General features: G+C 39.1%; 1 pseudogene; it reads left to right on the top strand.

Moving 5' to 3' along the window:
• The first annotated feature begins 2,607 nt into the window (after nucleotides 1-2,607).
• On the top strand, nucleotides 2,608-2,725 carry LOC126249832 (5S ribosomal RNA; annotated as a pseudogene).
• The last annotated feature ends 14,283 nt before the right edge of the window (nucleotides 2,726-17,008 follow it).

Below are 17,008 nucleotides of genomic sequence, written 5' to 3'. Positions count from 1 at the left end.
TATCAAGAATGGGGTTCCACAAGGGTCAGTCTTGGGTCCTTTGTTGTTCTTATTATATATTAATGACTTGCCATTCTATATTCATGAAGAGGCAAAGTTAGTTCTCTTTGCTGATGATACAAGTATAGTAATCACACCTGACAAACAAGAATTAACTGATGAAATTGTCAATACTGTCTTTCAGAAAATTACTAAGTGGTTCCTTGTAAACGGACTCTCACTGAATTTTGACAAGACACAGTACATACAGTTCCGTACAGTGAATGGTATGACGCCATTAATAAATATAGGCCTTAATCAGAAGCATATAGCTAAGGTAGAATATTGCAAATTTTTAGGTGTGTCCATTGATGAGAGATTAAATTGGAAGAAACACATTGATGATCTGCTGAAACGTTTGAGTTCAGCTACTTATGCAATAAGGGTCATTGCAAATTTTGGTGATAAACATCTTAGTAAATTAGCTTACTACGCCTATTTTCACTCATTGCTTTCATATGGCATCATATTTTGGGGTAATTCATCACTGAGGAATAAAGTATTTATTGCACAAAAGCGTGTAATCAGAATAATAGCTGGAGTCCACCCAAGATCATCCTGCAGACATTTATTTAAGGATCTAGTGATATTCACAGTAGCTTCTCAGTATATATACTCTCTTATGAAATTTGTTATTAACAACCAAACCCAATTCAAAAGTAATAGCAGTGTGCATAACTACAATACTAGGAGAAAGGATGATCTTCACTATTCAAGATTAAATCTAACTTTGGCACAGAAAAGGGTGAATTATACTGGCACTAAAGTCTTTGGTCACTTACCAAATAGTATCAAAAGTCTGACAGATAACCAACAAGTATTTAAGAAGAAATTAAAAGAATTTCTGAATGACAACTCCTTCTACTCCATAGAGGAATTTTTAGATATAAATTAAGAAAAAAAACAAAAAAAATATAAAAAAATAAATAAATTAAAAAATACAAATAAAAAATAAAGAAAAACAAAAAAACACAATAAAATAAAGTTGTTATATTAACTTAAGTATGTTGTTAAATTAACCTAATTATGTCATGTATTGGAAAATTCGACTCGTTCCACATCATTACGAAATATCGTATTCATGATCCATGGAACTAGTATTAATCTAATCTAATCTAATCTAATCTAATCTAGCCTGGGATGCTCGAGAGAGCATGAAGGAAGTCGAGTGCAGTTGCTCCCCGCGTTGAAAGAGCCTGCATTGAGATCTGCCGAATTTCCGCGAAACTGCATGCATCGAGGAATAAGAGGTAGCATAAACGACAGATGCAGACCACTTGGCAACCTCTCCCCTATTTTGTGGTAATACAAAACGAGTTGCCCTTCTTCGAATTTTTTCGACGTCCTCCTTCAGTCTTATCTGGTAAAGATCCTATACTACACAGCGATACTCCAGAAGAGGACGGATAAATATTGCGTATGAAGTCCCTTTAGTTGATCTGTTGCACCTTTTAAGTGTACTGCAGTCTCTGGTTTGCCTACCTCACAACATTTGGTTACGGGCATTTACTATCGAACGCAAACTCGCCCCTTTACATACCGTTGTTATCAGAAAGCCTAGTTATTATGCTTTCGTACGTTTATGAAATATTAGAATATTCCGCTTCTTGGACACTGTAACAGGTAAAATACTGCGAGCAATAGACTTATCGGTGTGCGTTTATCAACGGCTAATTGTTTCTACAACCATGAAAATTCTGGATCAGAGCTCTTTGCCATTTTTATTTCTTACTTCATTGTTCCATTCTTAATTTTATTTAATACAGTGAAAGTCTAGTACCGTTATTTGACGAATCTTCATATTAATTCTTTCATATATACTTATCTTAAGCATAACGTCGTGTTTACAGTCCAAATATATTTCTTCTTCAACCACTGCGCTGAAGCAAGGTCAACAATTGGGCTTGGCTAAAATAGGGATCGGAAATAGCCGATAGTGCTATGGATGTATAGATGTAAGGTGCCAGGACATGGGCACTTACACGTTAGCTTACCAACATTACTATTAATAATAAAGGGACTGGCAAGGGCATCAGATCATGACTCTATTGAATTATGATAAATATGAGGCACTCTCGAGCAGTATTCCCTACATGTCTGCATGATTAAGTCGCTAACTTAAAGCGTTGGTGAAAAGTATCGGAAGTTGAGAATTGTGGTACGGTATATGAGTCTGCAGCTGGCCGTAGCTCGCCGGGCCACCGTGGGCGGCAGGTAGCGCTCACCGGAAACGCGGCACAATACGGAGCTTTTGGAGATAGCCCGGTATCCGGAGCCACCTGTGCTGGGCAACACGTGGCGAAGACGGCAATTTCGTTTGCCTAGGGGCGTTATGACCTACTCGATCATTTGGGTAGATCTCAGTGGAGGGATTTCGGCGATGACAGAGCGTTCGACATTGACCGAAACTGAGTATTCTTCCGCCGCGTTTTCGTACGTGTGGGAGACGAGAGAATTGTGAAGAGGTGGACTTCGCCTTCAGCCATCGAGCGATACGGACTTGGAAACGGCGTCTAGAGCTCTTTGTGTGCTCAGAAGTGAGCTTTTCACCAACACTTAACCACTTCCGGCAACGGCCTTGCCCCAGTGGATACACCGGTTCCCGTGAGATCACCGAAGTTAAGCGCTGTTGGGCGAGGTCGGCACTTGGATGGGTGACCATCCAGGCCGCCATGTGCTGTTGCCATTTTTCGGGGTGCAGTCAGCCTCGTCATGCCAACTGAGGAGCTACTCGACCGATTAGTAGCGGCTTCGGTCAAGAATACCATCATAACGACCGGGAGAGCAGTGTGCTGACCCCACGCCCCTCCCATCCACATCCTCATCTGAGGATGACACGGCGGTCGGGTGGTCCCGGTAGGCCACTCGTGGCCTGAAGACGGAGTGCTTTTTTTAACCACTTCCAACAACTTACCTAATATTCTTGATCTGGTAGTTATCTTTGCGATGTGCCGAGTATTTATCAACGCAGCTGCCGGTAATAGGGGCGCGTAATTGCAAATTGTTAATATGCCATTCTCAGGAGTGTGTGGGTGGACAAAGAGATTCACTTTTTTTTGTAAATTTTGTCAGTTGCGTGGATTATAAAATTAAAATGCCAATATTGCAATTGAATTATCGACTTCATTGTAGCTAGCATTTACCCTGTCCCAGTAAGCTTTACATGTACTCTAGTCACTGCACAGCTTGCCCAGACGCGAAGGAAAGAAGGTTTGCAGTCTTCTATGTCAGCGACGGACAGATAAGATTACATAGATAGTTTAAATATATCGTTGGCCTTGCTGATTGTCGATAATGCGTATCCCTTTTTCGTCGTATGACTGAAAATCAAAGTATCTTTCAGTTTCACTACGCACCACCTAGGTCGTTCGTTATTTCATTTAAGTTATTGGGAGGGGGAGGGGGTGTCACCCCTGGACTTCGCCCCCCCCCCCTTTGGCTACGTCCTTGAGACGGCAAAACTGTCGCCCAGCCTTCTTCGAATACTAGTTCTTCTACTTCTATCGCCGTGGTTTGGCGAGAACAATTTCGCCCCTCGTCCAGAGATACTCCTTAAATCCTCTTGACATGTATGTCAAACTTTCGTAAGTGTCGTACTGATCTCTAGCGATCCTACCCTCATGTCTCCGAAACCGTTAGAAGACTTGAAAAGATTCCAAACGCTGTAGCAGTTTCCTAGAATTAGTCTCACACGCATATAGATTGTGGTTTGTTTTGGTACACCGCACTTTCTAAGAATCTTCCGAACAAATTTAATTTTTTCTTTCACCTTCTCTGCCGTTGATTTCAAATATTCGTCCCATTTCGTATCTGAATTTATATTTACGATCATCATCACCATCTTCAGCCGTTTGAGATCCATTGCCGAATAAAGACTTTCTGTAGACCTCACCCATCATGCTCCTGCGTCTTGTCTTACGGCATTACCCCAAAAGCTTTAAACGATTTCAAGGGGATGAGAAAGTTTCCACGAGTCTTGTAATGGGGTTTATCGGATTCCTTCTCTTTGTCACGGACGTCACCTTGCATTTATCCACATTTAAAAAGAACTATCGTCTATTACACTGCTGAGAAGTACAATTATTGACCATGCCGTTCTGCATTTTTTCACATAACCCAGTGAAAATACTCTCTTGTTAACAATAAGATAGTCAGCAAACGATGTAATAATTTTACTAACCCAACTCCATAAAATGTTTACATACACAGAGAACATTAGCAATCCTATTAGGCTTCCTTGGCCCACACTCGACGCTGCTTTCTTTTCCGTCGTGCATTAGCTGTTAAGTGTAACCATCTGGATTCCCTCGATTAAACATTCTTTGAGACAACAACATATGTACGAAAATACACCATATAATCGTATGTGAGAATGGAAGGGTCCAGATCCTGTCCTCAAAGATGAAGCGTTTGTCACCATGAAGCGACAGGCTGACTTTCAGCTGCAGTGCAGTATATACCTCATAACCTTGTGATCAAAAGACTACACTCAGAATGTGCTATAATGTTGAATATTGCCCAATCTGATCTCCTAGGTGGCACTCAGTTATGAAAACCAGTTCCGATACGGAGTTATGGGGAGGGGTTTGTGGAGAGCGGAAGTCCGTATGTGATGACAGCGCATTCTGTAGTTCATTTCTAAACGATTTTTCTCAGCGAGCTGCTCGAATTCGTCCGAGTCAACTGCGCTCTGCATCCCTACCTGTAAATGAAGCCAGCAATTACACGAACAATTAAATCTTAAAATATGCATGCATTCGTGTACTGTCAAATAACTACACATACACAATTAAAGGAAAAAAACATGCAATTTCAGAATCCAGTCTTCCGTTAAGATGCATTTTATTTTATATTAAGCAGTGTTCAACATCCAGCTTTTCCAAATTGTCCACCGACTTGAGGAAGCTCTGTGCATTAACCCATTAAGCTAGCAATCCCTGGATTCGGGTGGCGAGTTGGTTTGAATCCATCCGCCGGTGACATTGAAAATAGTTTCCTGTTGTTCCCATTTTCAATTTAGGCGAATGTTAGCATTGGTCCCACACTACATGTCCCAGCCAGTTCATTGCGAATACCTTTCTTTCCTGAAAGATTCCAATGCAGCGCCTCTACTTAAATGAAAACAGCTGCATCGAAGGCAAGCTGAGCATCTCCTCGCAGACTCCTGGCACCAAAAGCCATGTGGTAAATAAATAATAATCCAAATTCTCCTCATTTAGGCTCATACGTTTGTCTGCCGGGACGTTGTTTAATGCAGAATATGATCTTTCCTTCAGTGCAGGAAGTGATACATGCATACTTAAACGAGGAAATTTGGGAAAACGTAAGGCTGAATAATTCCAAATCTCTTGCATTTTCGCCACCAAAAATTATTCTAGCTTCCCTGTCGAACAGAGATATCTTTATTCCAAAAGCCTTGTCGGTAATAATCACGGTGTACCAAAAAATTAGAGCTAGTGCACTCTTGATCGCTTCCTTAGTTCAAATGCGAACTGAAAGAAGACGAGTGTCAAATGACTTTGGAGGGTGAAGGGAGACTGGAGCATGATTGCTTCTTTGTGGGTTGCCCAAATACAGTACTCTTAAGCATCGAGATTATATCTCCGCTTGGTGAAAACTCCGAGATCGTTTCCGAACAAAGTGGTTTATCGTTCTTTATGGAAATTTTCAGAATAAATGACTTGAGTCTTTTAAGGCCCTCTTTAACAAATCCCCCCCCCCCCCTTTTCTGACAAAATCCTGGCTTCGCCCGTGGCGGCCTACGTCGAATGTTGCGCCTATGTACCACGAGAATAAGATAGAAGAGCTCAGAAGGAAGTACTTTCCTCGCTTCATACGCGGAAGGAATAGGATGAAATCCCTAAAATTACTGCAAAGTACTTTCCTCCACGAGCTCTAGTGTATGTATGTACAAGATATGCCAAACAACGTCCCTGTCCCACCTGGAATGAAACGGGAGGTAACCTTTGTATATAATGCAATGTTTAGTATTCTTTGCCACGAGCTTTATTTAAGTGAAACATGAAACAAGTAATTTACTCTCTGTGTTTAGGCTGTAATATTAGTCATCACTTCAGTGTAGTGATAAAATTTCTTGTACCCTCGAAATTTCGATGAACTGTATATTTACACCGTAACGGCAGTCGTGGTGTTAAAGCTGAAAAAAAAAAGTAAATGTACGCTAATTACGGCGTTGGCCGCAGGTCGGCTGTGAGGCGCTGGCGGCCAGCATGACTGGTGTCTTCCTTTGTACCGTCTGGGACAAGGAAATGTCTGTTTTTGTGTATCACGCCACGCACTGCTGCCTGTTGACGATCCGTAGCTCCTGGTGGTGCAAGTTCTCACCACACAGCTTTCGGTAACGAGATTACAATCTCACGTTGTTACTATGCAACTGTTCAGTGGAAAATACTAACTAATGTCACTAACGCTTGTAATTTGTTTGCTTTTGGGCCTTCTGAAGACAGTTTCATCCTCAGAAGTATTGTTTGCTTCATAATGTAGATTCAGTACATTGATGAACTGCAGTAATTCGTATTGAACGAACAGCACTAGTTTCCTTTTATATTGCTATACATGGAATATAGGTCTCGTTTTCTCAGATAATTTTAACATTTCTGAGGTCCGCACACGATAGACAGTTGCCCGTTCTATGGAAAGGAAACTTCTAGTCCTGTAAATTTTGCTGTAATTGTTTCTCATGTTTTCACTTTTGTGTATTATTTTTTCTGACTTGTAGATGTGAAATTAGCACAGACAATCTTAGATGCGTCTGGAAACCGCCTAAAATAGACTTTCAGCATAATAGCATAGCAGACCGATGCTCATTTGACTGAGGTGGACATCCAAATAAATTATGCCACCTCCTCGTGCCATGAAGTAACGCACCAGATGTTACGAATTTGAACAATGTTGCAGCTAATAACGTCAGCAACAGCTCAGTTCGGCTACTCTCCGAGGAGGTTGTACAATCTGTGGCTGATCTTCTGATTATAAAAACGGATATTGAAATTTTACGAGTTGTTTTGTTGTTGTTTGGTGTGATCTTCCGTCCGAGGGCTGGTTTGATGTAGCTCTCCGCGCTTCTATCCTGTGTGAGACACTTCATCTCTGATAACTACTGCAACCTGCAGCCATTCGGACCTGTTTACTGTATTCAAGCCTTGGTCTCCCTCTGCAATTTCTAACCCCTCTCTCCCCATTCCCATGCTTGCCTCCGTTATCACATTGCTGATACCTTGATTTCTCAGGGTGTGTCCTATCAATCAATCTCTTCTTTATGTCAAGCTGTACCATACATTTATCTTTTCCCCAGTTAATTTAGTACCTCCTCATCAATTATTTGATCTAACCACTGATCTTCAACATGCTTATGTAGCATCACATTAAGGATCTTTTATTCCCTTCCTGTCACAAATGTTTTAGAGTCCATGTTTCACTTGCATACAAAGCTATAATTCAGACAAGTACCTTCACAAAACACTTTCTAACAATGAAAATTATGGTTGATATTAACAAATTTCACCTTTTTTTAAAGAAATGATTGTCTTGCTATTGCCAGTCTGTATTATATACACTTTCTACTTTTGTTGTCATCAATTATTTTGCCACCCAAGTAACGAAAGCCAAAACCCATTTACTACTTTTAGTGTTTTATTTGCTAATCCAATCCCCGCAGTATCGCCTGATTTCATTCGAATAGGTTCCGTCACACTTGTTTTATTTTTGTTGATGTTTATCTTATAACTTATTTTATACTCTATCAATACTGTCCAACTGCTCTCCCAAGAACTTTTCCATTAAGGACGGAATTATGGTGACATCAGAAAGCCACAAAAGTTTTATTTGCTGTCCCTGAATTTTAACTCTCTTCTCAAATTCCTCCTTGGGTCCTTTTACTGCTTGTCCAGTGTGCAGACTGAATAACATCGAGGGTGGGCTACAACCTTGTCTCACTCCCTTCTCAACCACTGCTTCCCGTTCATGTCCTTCGACTCTTTAAGAGTCTAAGAGTCTGCACAAGCTGTAGATAATCTTCGCTCTCTGTATTTTATCACTGCTGCCTCCAGAGTTTAGAAGAATTTATTTTACTCAAGACTGTCAAAAGCTTTCTCTAAATCTACAAATGCTATAAACGTAAGCTTGCCTTTCTTCAGTTTATTTTCAAAGATAAAGTCGTAGGGTCAGTATTGCCTCCCGCGTTGCTACATTTCTTCGGCTTTCCCACTATGCTGCATATAATTCGAGTTTATATTTCAAAACTATGACTTATTAAACTGATATCTCGATAATATTCTCACGCGTCGCCACCTGCCTCCTTTGGAATTCGAATGATTACTTTCGTCTTGAATACCGAGGATATTTCGGCAGCCTGATATATCTTGAACACTAAGTGGAATAGCTTTTTCAAGGCTGGCGCCGGCCGTTGTGACCGAGCGGTTCTAGGCGCTTCAGTCCGGAACCGCGCTGCTGCTACAGTCGCAGGTTCGAATCCTGCCTCTGGCATGGATGTGTGTGATGTCCTTAGGTTAGTTAGGTTTAGGTAGTTCTAAGTCTAGGGGACTGATGACCTCAGATGTTAAGTCCCATAGTGCTTAGAGCCATCTTTTTCAAGGCTGGCACTCAAAAGCTCACAATATGAGGACGTGCTGAAAATAAATACCTCCGAACATTTTGTGTGAAAACTCTTGAAGCTTTTCAAATAAAACGAACGTTACGGTATATTGATAACTTTTACTTATGGACCGTCTGACAGCAACTGAATAAAACACAATTTTAGTGCCATACGCGTTTCGCCTTTATTTTCTGCAAGGCATCATCAGTGGCCTGGAATATGTACATATGTTAGCTTTTTTATTTACATTTATTCAGTTGCTGTCAGACGGTCCATAAATAAAAGTTATCAATATACCGTAATATTACACGCAACTGAGGAAGACGGGACTACAAAAGGTGAAGATGTCAATACAGCTATGTCAAGCATTCCCTGTCAACGTGTACAACAGGTTCAAGAAAATACATCTGAGACTCCATAAGACGATACAGCATATAAAATTCAACAAAACATGCAAAAAGAACGATTTAATTCCAAGTTACATTAATGTAAAGGTTAAAAACAGTTCTACAGTGTCACAAAAGTCGAAATCATTTGCAGAACGATATTGGTTACTAAATGAAATTAAGATGCTCTATTCGAAAAAACAGCACCTAAACATGATGCTCTATGAGACTCATCTAGAATTGGCAAAAAACGTAGGAAACGCCGCAGTTTTCATGGCACTAGTAGAAAAAACTGAGCACAACACATACACAGCAATGAAACATTTACAAAACAAACGTAAACACAAGATAATGAAACTAACAGTAAAAAAGACGCAAAAATACATTTACATTTTAAATGTGAAACCACATGAACACCAACACACATTCCATCCACACTTAGTTAACCTAACAGAGACAGAACTACACGAAAATGAAAAAATGCTCTTGGAAAAAGGTTTGAAACACTGCAGCAATAGCAAAGTGAACAATCAATACATGGAAAATCTCATAGTAGAAACCGAACACATCCTTACACGTGAAGTACAACAAAACAATTGTGAAGTAAACATAGGACTGACAAGAGAACTAGTAAAAGAAGAAATAAAAGGCATAATAAAACAAACACAGCAGACACACAATAAGAACAACCCAACAGAAGCAGCTACTATGAAAAGGTTAAAACAAAAGTTAACAAACAATAACGTATTAATAACAAGAGCAGACAAGGGAAATGTAACAGTACTCATGTATAAAGAGCAATACATCACAAAAACCAAGGAATACATAAACAGCAACGCCATACAAAAACTGAAGTCAGATCTAACTACACGATTCCAGGCAAATGTGAAACGAACACTGAAAAACATTGAACACACACTCACAGACAAACAGAAATACTACTTAACACAGAAAAACCCACAAGCACCAACACTCCGCAGTCAACCGAAAGTACATAAAGACGGAATGCCAATGAGACCTGTTATCAACTTCAAGAAAGCCCCAACATACCGCATAGCCAAACACCTCCAAAAGTTAGTTACAAAACACTATAAAGTAGAAAACAACAGAACAGTGATAAACACTGGAAACCTAATAGAAAACATACAGAACATACAGGTACCACACACAGCGTCACTGATTTCATTCGATATAGAAAATATGTATACCTCCATCCCTATCACAGAAACAATAGAAATCATAGAACAAAATCTCTCATCCCACAGCAACCTCACCACAGACGCAATAAAAGAAATAACAGATATGCTCAGACTGACAACTGAACAAAACTACTTTCAATTTGAGAAAGAATATTATCTACAAACTGATGGACTGCCCATGGGATCCCCAATATCAGGAACACTAGCAAACATTTTCATCAGTCACCTAGAAAATCAGATATTTGATAAGATAACCACAAATGAAAGTTTCAAAATCATATATTGGTACAGATACGTGGATGACATTATTTGTCTTGTAGATGAGCCAAGTGAAAAAATAGATGAACTCCATTCAGAAATAAACAAAGCTCATCAGAACATAAAATTCACACTTGAAAAAGAAAAAGAAAATCAAATAAATTTTCTTGACATTACAATTAAAAAAGAAAATGGAAAACATACATTTAACATCTTTAGAAAACCAACAGCCACAGACACAATAATACAATCCACATCCAACCACCCCCACAGCCAGAAACTTGCAGCACTAAGACACATGTTACATAGATTAAACAGAATCCCACTCAGCAAGAGAAACTATGAACAAGAAATGAGTACAATCATACAAATAACTAGGAACAACGGGTATGACACACATGTGGTACACAGGCTCAACCAAAAAATAAAAACACAAATAAAAAACAAACACAACATTTCCACAATACAAAAGAACACACAAGCTGAAAACTTACAAACACACCCAACAAACACACACAATGACAACACCACACAGAAAAGAACCAGATGGTACACCATGACCTACACACATAAACTAACACACAGAGTTGCAAACATCCTAAAGAGACAGGGCTTCAAAATAGCATATAAGCCTGGGCAACACTAAGCCAGCCAGCTACCAAGAGGGACAAATTCCAACAATCAGGAATATATAAACTTGAATGTCAAAGTTGTGATGCAGTATACATAGGCATGACATGCAGGAATTTTGAAACAAGATACAAAGAACATATCAGATGTTGGAAGTATGAAACAAACCATTCCACATTTGCAGAGCATTTAAAACACTACAACCATCATCCTACAAACATGGAACAAGAAATGAAAATAATGAGAATAAGCAACCATGACAAACATCTTATACAAATGCAAGAAAACTTCCACATCCAGAAAGCCATAGCAGAAAACAAACATGTGATAAATGAACAAACACACATCAGCACAGGCTCCCTACTACAGTTAATAAAGGAAATGATAACATAAAACAAAAAAAACTCTTCTCCACAACATCTGAACACACACACACACACACACACACACACAAACATACACAGTCCCCCCCCCCCAAAAAAAAAATTATATAACACCAAAATACAGACAGACACACACACACACTTACACACAGACACACACACACACACACAGCACAAAAAAATATATATCACACCAAAACACACACACACACACACAAACACACACAGGACAAAAACAAAAAATAAAAAAATAAAATAAAATTAATATCACACCAAAAAACACTCTCTCACACACACACACACACACATACACAAACGCACACACAAATGCATACACGAACAGACCACAGCTACTTCAATAGTTACACTCATAAGTTTGGCAATAATATTTGATCTTTGGCAGAAAAATTTGACAGTCTGCAACAGAAACCAAAACATTGCATTAAAACAAGCGTTCAGTGCATAGTGCTGTGGAATGTGGAAAAAACCGCAAATTGGCGTTCATAACAAGAACAACAACACCAAAAATGCAACAGGAGCGTAATATGTAAGAAACTGTCCACGCAACCTGTAAGTACAGTTCAAAACATTACTACTTAATAGGAAATACCAACCACCAGAACTGTTTATAACCTATAGGCACAGTGACAAAAATGTAAATAAAATAGCTAACATATGTACATATTCCAGGCCACTGATGATGCCTTGCAGAAAATAAAGGCGAAACGCGTATGGCACTAAAATTGTGTTTTATTCAGTTGCTGTCAGACGGTCCATAAGTAAAAGTTATCAATATACCGTAATATTACACGCAACTGAGGAAGACAGGACTACAAAAGGTGAAGATGTCAAAACGAACGTTATTTACACGCTACATCTTTATTCTTCATGTCTACATATATTCAGCCCTCTGCCTCTAGAGGTCTCCGAATTGTAGGGTGTAACATGGCGGTGTGTAACGTAACTATGTCCATACATGAGAAACAATTCTGTAACCGAGTTTCGAATTCGAAGACTTCGTCCACACATGGAACACCCCATCCTTCACCATGACAATGCCAGAGCACGAGCGCTGCGACACCTTGGATTCACTGTCATCGATAACCTCCATGTAGTCCAGACTTGTCCCCATTCGATTTTTATCTGTTTCCAAAACAAAAATTCGAAACATCTAATTCGGGCATGACTGAACAGAATAGCTTCTGTATTTTCTGCTTTGGTTTTTGACAAGTAATTAAAGTTTTCTGAGGTAACCTAGCATCCCATTGTCGATGATGTCTCTGCAGACCTGTTCATCTGTCACAGTCTTCAGGAACGTGTGCTTTACGGATAAGTCACTGTCTCTTCTTGCTATTTTTATTTCTCCTAATGTTTCAGTTTGCCTGTTTCACTAGTAGTATTAGCCGTTTCACGACTAAATCTAATTACTACTGGTCTGCAGTAGCGAGGAGATGGTTGTGTAGGATTTTTTAAAACAATTAGGTCTTTATTCGTGCGACTAATAAGTTGAAGAGACAGTTAACATCACTGAAATACGTTCGCATCAGAATCATGATTGTTTTCAGATTTTTGGTTTAAACTGAATTTGTTGTGACCCATCACAATCACGTTTATAGGTAAGGTCCAATGGATTTATGTCATCATTTGGAAGATCATTTAAAATCCCTTCCAAATATAATATTACTCGCTTAAATGAGTGATTAAGCAAGGCCTGTAGTTGAATCTCCGTACATCTGGCATTTAGCTAGCAGGGTAGCGCTGCTTTTTAGCCTCTTGGATGATACCGTAACAGGGATAGACCTTCTTATCAGCTGTTCGGATTATTCCGTATTGTTTCCTTGTCAGCGAGGAGTCCACGAAGATGGAGAAAGCTTGGATATGTGAAAGTAGTTTTGTGCTTGCAAGTCTCTACGACTGGATCTAATGCTTGTCTGTATTTAGACCCTTGCGTAAGAGATGAAGTAATATCTTTAACCACATTGGATCCTTCAACATTTCCAAATTCTCGAAGCTTAATTTGACTGGCATACGTTAATTCTATGGCTTCAAAACTGTTTCTCAATAGCTGTATCTTATTCCTTTCACTGCCTTCACTTAACTCTACGAACGACTTTGATGACCTACCAACTCGAGTCATGCAACATGGAATTTTAATGGTAATTCGCAGTCAATTATGACTGTTTTTTAAAAGGTAATGTCAACGTTCTGCAATGCAAGCCATCGTTTCTTTAATTGTGTTTTTGTACAAGACACATTATATTTAAAATCTTTCTTTTCTTCATCAAGTAAGGTAGGATCTGATATATAATTTTCCATAACGTTCACTCTTTTTACAGACTTTTTTCAGAACATCTCTTCATAAGGTCATAAAGGTGTTTTCTTGTCATAATTTTGACTTTTGAAGCACCTAGGATATAAACAAAATGCTTCCAGAATTCATTTCTGAAGTACAAAATCAAACTGCGGAATTCGGCGGCTACTTTGTTAAATATCCAATGAGGAATAATTTTTCTATCACTCCGTATTAACAAATATGCAGGGAAACAGCCTGTACTATAGCAAAAAGAATGATAATAAAAGTAATAAATAACATGAATGAAAATAATAAGTAACTGTACATACTCGGATCTTCGGAATGCGTACTGCTTTTAACCACACTTCAAGTAAAAAGACAGTTTAATACACTCACAAACGCAGAGTGATTTCAAGCCAGTAGAGAAGCTTCAGACTCAGTACAAGCGAGACCTAAATACAGACTAGCTCTAGTGCGCAATAAGCATGTAACACACTGCCTCAGCAGTGTCACGTCTATCGGACTATCACAAGACGTTATACATTCCGGCAGTCACTTGCATTTGAAAAGTGGACTTTTGGCCAGTGTTTAGGACAAAATACCTGTATGCCACTGGTCTCAGCCTATTTTTTAATGATATGCCTCTAGCACCTAGTAGCAGAATTCAGAAACGTCATATAACGTAAACAGCTTAAGAGTGTAGTTTTATTGCCCAGTAACTAACAAAAACACTTAGAGAGAAAATATTTTAATTTCAGTTGATGTTGGTGAATTGACGGTGAGCTAAATAAAGTTGGCCGCTTATCTCAGGGACAGAGAGGGTAAGTAGCGCAGCCACTGCGGGGTCAGACAGTGTGAGAGGGGGAATGCATAACGTCTTCCATTTCTGAAAAGTCCCGGACGTGTAGACCACTTGCCGGTGAGCTGCTATCGTATGACACTTTAAAATGAAATTAACATTGATTCATGTATACAAACTAGAGAAATGGTCATATTTGAATGCGGTACGTATTTGTGGCTGGGAATGTAAATTTAAATTAAGGCTATTCTAATGCAAGAAAAGTGACATTCAAAACATTTAACAAACATTTGTGATTGTGTCTCATATTGCGTAATGTATTTTAATATAATTAACAGTCGCAGTCATTAAGAAATTAATCATCCGCTCACACAGACAGCACCAGAACACTTCGTCAGCCAATTACAGTGCACCAAGTTTGGGGTCGCTGAGGTCGGCAACAATCTTAAACAATGTAGTCGACACGAAGTGTCCCGAATGGTGTCGTCTTCTAACGATCAGCCCTTACTATAGCTCGTCTGTTGGGGCTCATAACATACTAATTTATGTATGATATCAATTAATAATAAGATCGGTAAATATGCCGCCCTAAAATGTCAGTATTAGCTCTTCAGTAAAACAGTTTGACGACCGCTGTTCTTAGTGACGGTATGACCAAACTGTTCTCATTGGGAGGAATGTGTTCGTCGCCAGGGAAGCTATGTTGAGAAATAAATATGCAGACATGAAGAATAAAGATTTAGACTGTTAATAACGTCTTGAAGGTATGTATGATGTTTATCATACACCTCCACGTAAAGTTACGACCTACAGTTCGTTACTGAAGAGACATCCACCTATAGAAAGCACATCGAACATCAAAGTTGTGGTATCGGCCGTTATCCGGTCGGCCGCACTTCCAAATACGCGCGCGGCCAGTTACGCCGCCGCGTTTCCTACGCTGCCACCAACCATTACGCTGCTGCCAATGAGATGCAAGCATCTCCTCTCCACGTGTATTTGAGTTGAATATTAATCCACGTGTCTCAATTTGTGTTTTTGCCAGTTAAATAACGTTTACCGACTTTCAAAGTGGCCAGGGCTCGACATTTTCCGAATAGATATTGTATTGGAGAGTGACATATTTATAAATATTTTGTATCTGTATATTTTTCTACATTCAAATCTACTGTTATCAACTGACGCTGCAAATACAACAAAAAATTATGTACTGTTTTTACTATTTGATATTATATGTAGAATAAATTAATATCTGAATTCTCTGTTCGTGAACAGCATCAGTTCCTCGCTCCTATACCCAAAGAAGAACCACACAGTGTGTAAAGAAAGACATAGCGAAAGATTATATGGCGAAAAAAACGTAATGAACATGAAACAAATGGAGATAAAACAAAACATTCTATCCCAGTCTGACATATTAAGGCATGAAAGAAAATGTGTCAGTTACTAGCATCTGAAATTACGGGAAATTCTAAAAGCAAGAGAAATTGGGCACACAAGGTTCAAATGTTCTAAGGCTTTCATAGCACGTCTCAAGAAAGAATACAGAATGTGCCGAGGACACAGCACTGCTATCATGACAGCCAGAAATGTATAAGATATTCGCCAGTTTGAGGCCCGTTTTGTCGAAAAAGTAACCAGAAAACTGTAAGTTTCCAAGTACAGCCACACGGCATTCGAAACACTGTTCAAAGTGGATTTACTTGCGAGTTAACATCGGATTCGACACTATCTAAAAAGGGGGAAAATTCAACAGTTGCCTTGGTCCAGTTTGCACACAATACAACTCATAGTAATTATACAACACACACTGGACTTTAAGTGCGTGGACACCTAACCAAAAAACTGTATAGTTGTCTTCAGGAAAAACTTTCGGCCAGAAAGTTAAAAAGGCTGTTGGAGACAATCTTCCACAAAACCTACATTTGGAGGCTAGCAAAATTTGGAAAATGTCAAAAAGCATTTAAAATCCATTTCCGTGAATATTGTTAATGTCAATGTCGCATATATCCAGAAGCGTATAACACTTTTTTGATTCTTGGAGTGCTCACAAGACCACAATAGTAAATGATTCATTTGTGGGTACAGACTTTAATGTATGATCGTTCCCCTAAAAACAATAAAAATACGTATATTTCTTCCGGCAATATGAAATATATGCAAGAAGAATAACACACTCTATAACGACACTCTGCCGTGACTTCGACACTAATTAAGAAAGAGAATTTTCATAATGAAAGTGCATTCTGTTATTCAAGACAGCTGTCTGCTCCAGTGTATGATCCTATGCTTCAATATTCCTGACGAGTGGATAGGTACAATACTTCATCACACGTTGCTGAATTCAAGAACATGATTGAAGGGCATTTGATTTTGCAGCTAACGAGTATGATTCTGAGGACTGTCC

Source organism: Schistocerca nitens, chromosome 3 (assembly GCF_023898315.1).
Source record: "Schistocerca nitens isolate TAMUIC-IGC-003100 chromosome 3, iqSchNite1.1, whole genome shotgun sequence".
NCBI classification, from domain to species: Eukaryota; Metazoa; Arthropoda; class Insecta; order Orthoptera; family Acrididae; genus Schistocerca; species Schistocerca nitens.
Note: the sequence above shows the minus strand (reverse complement) of the source record. Positions and strands in the feature narration are given on the sequence as shown.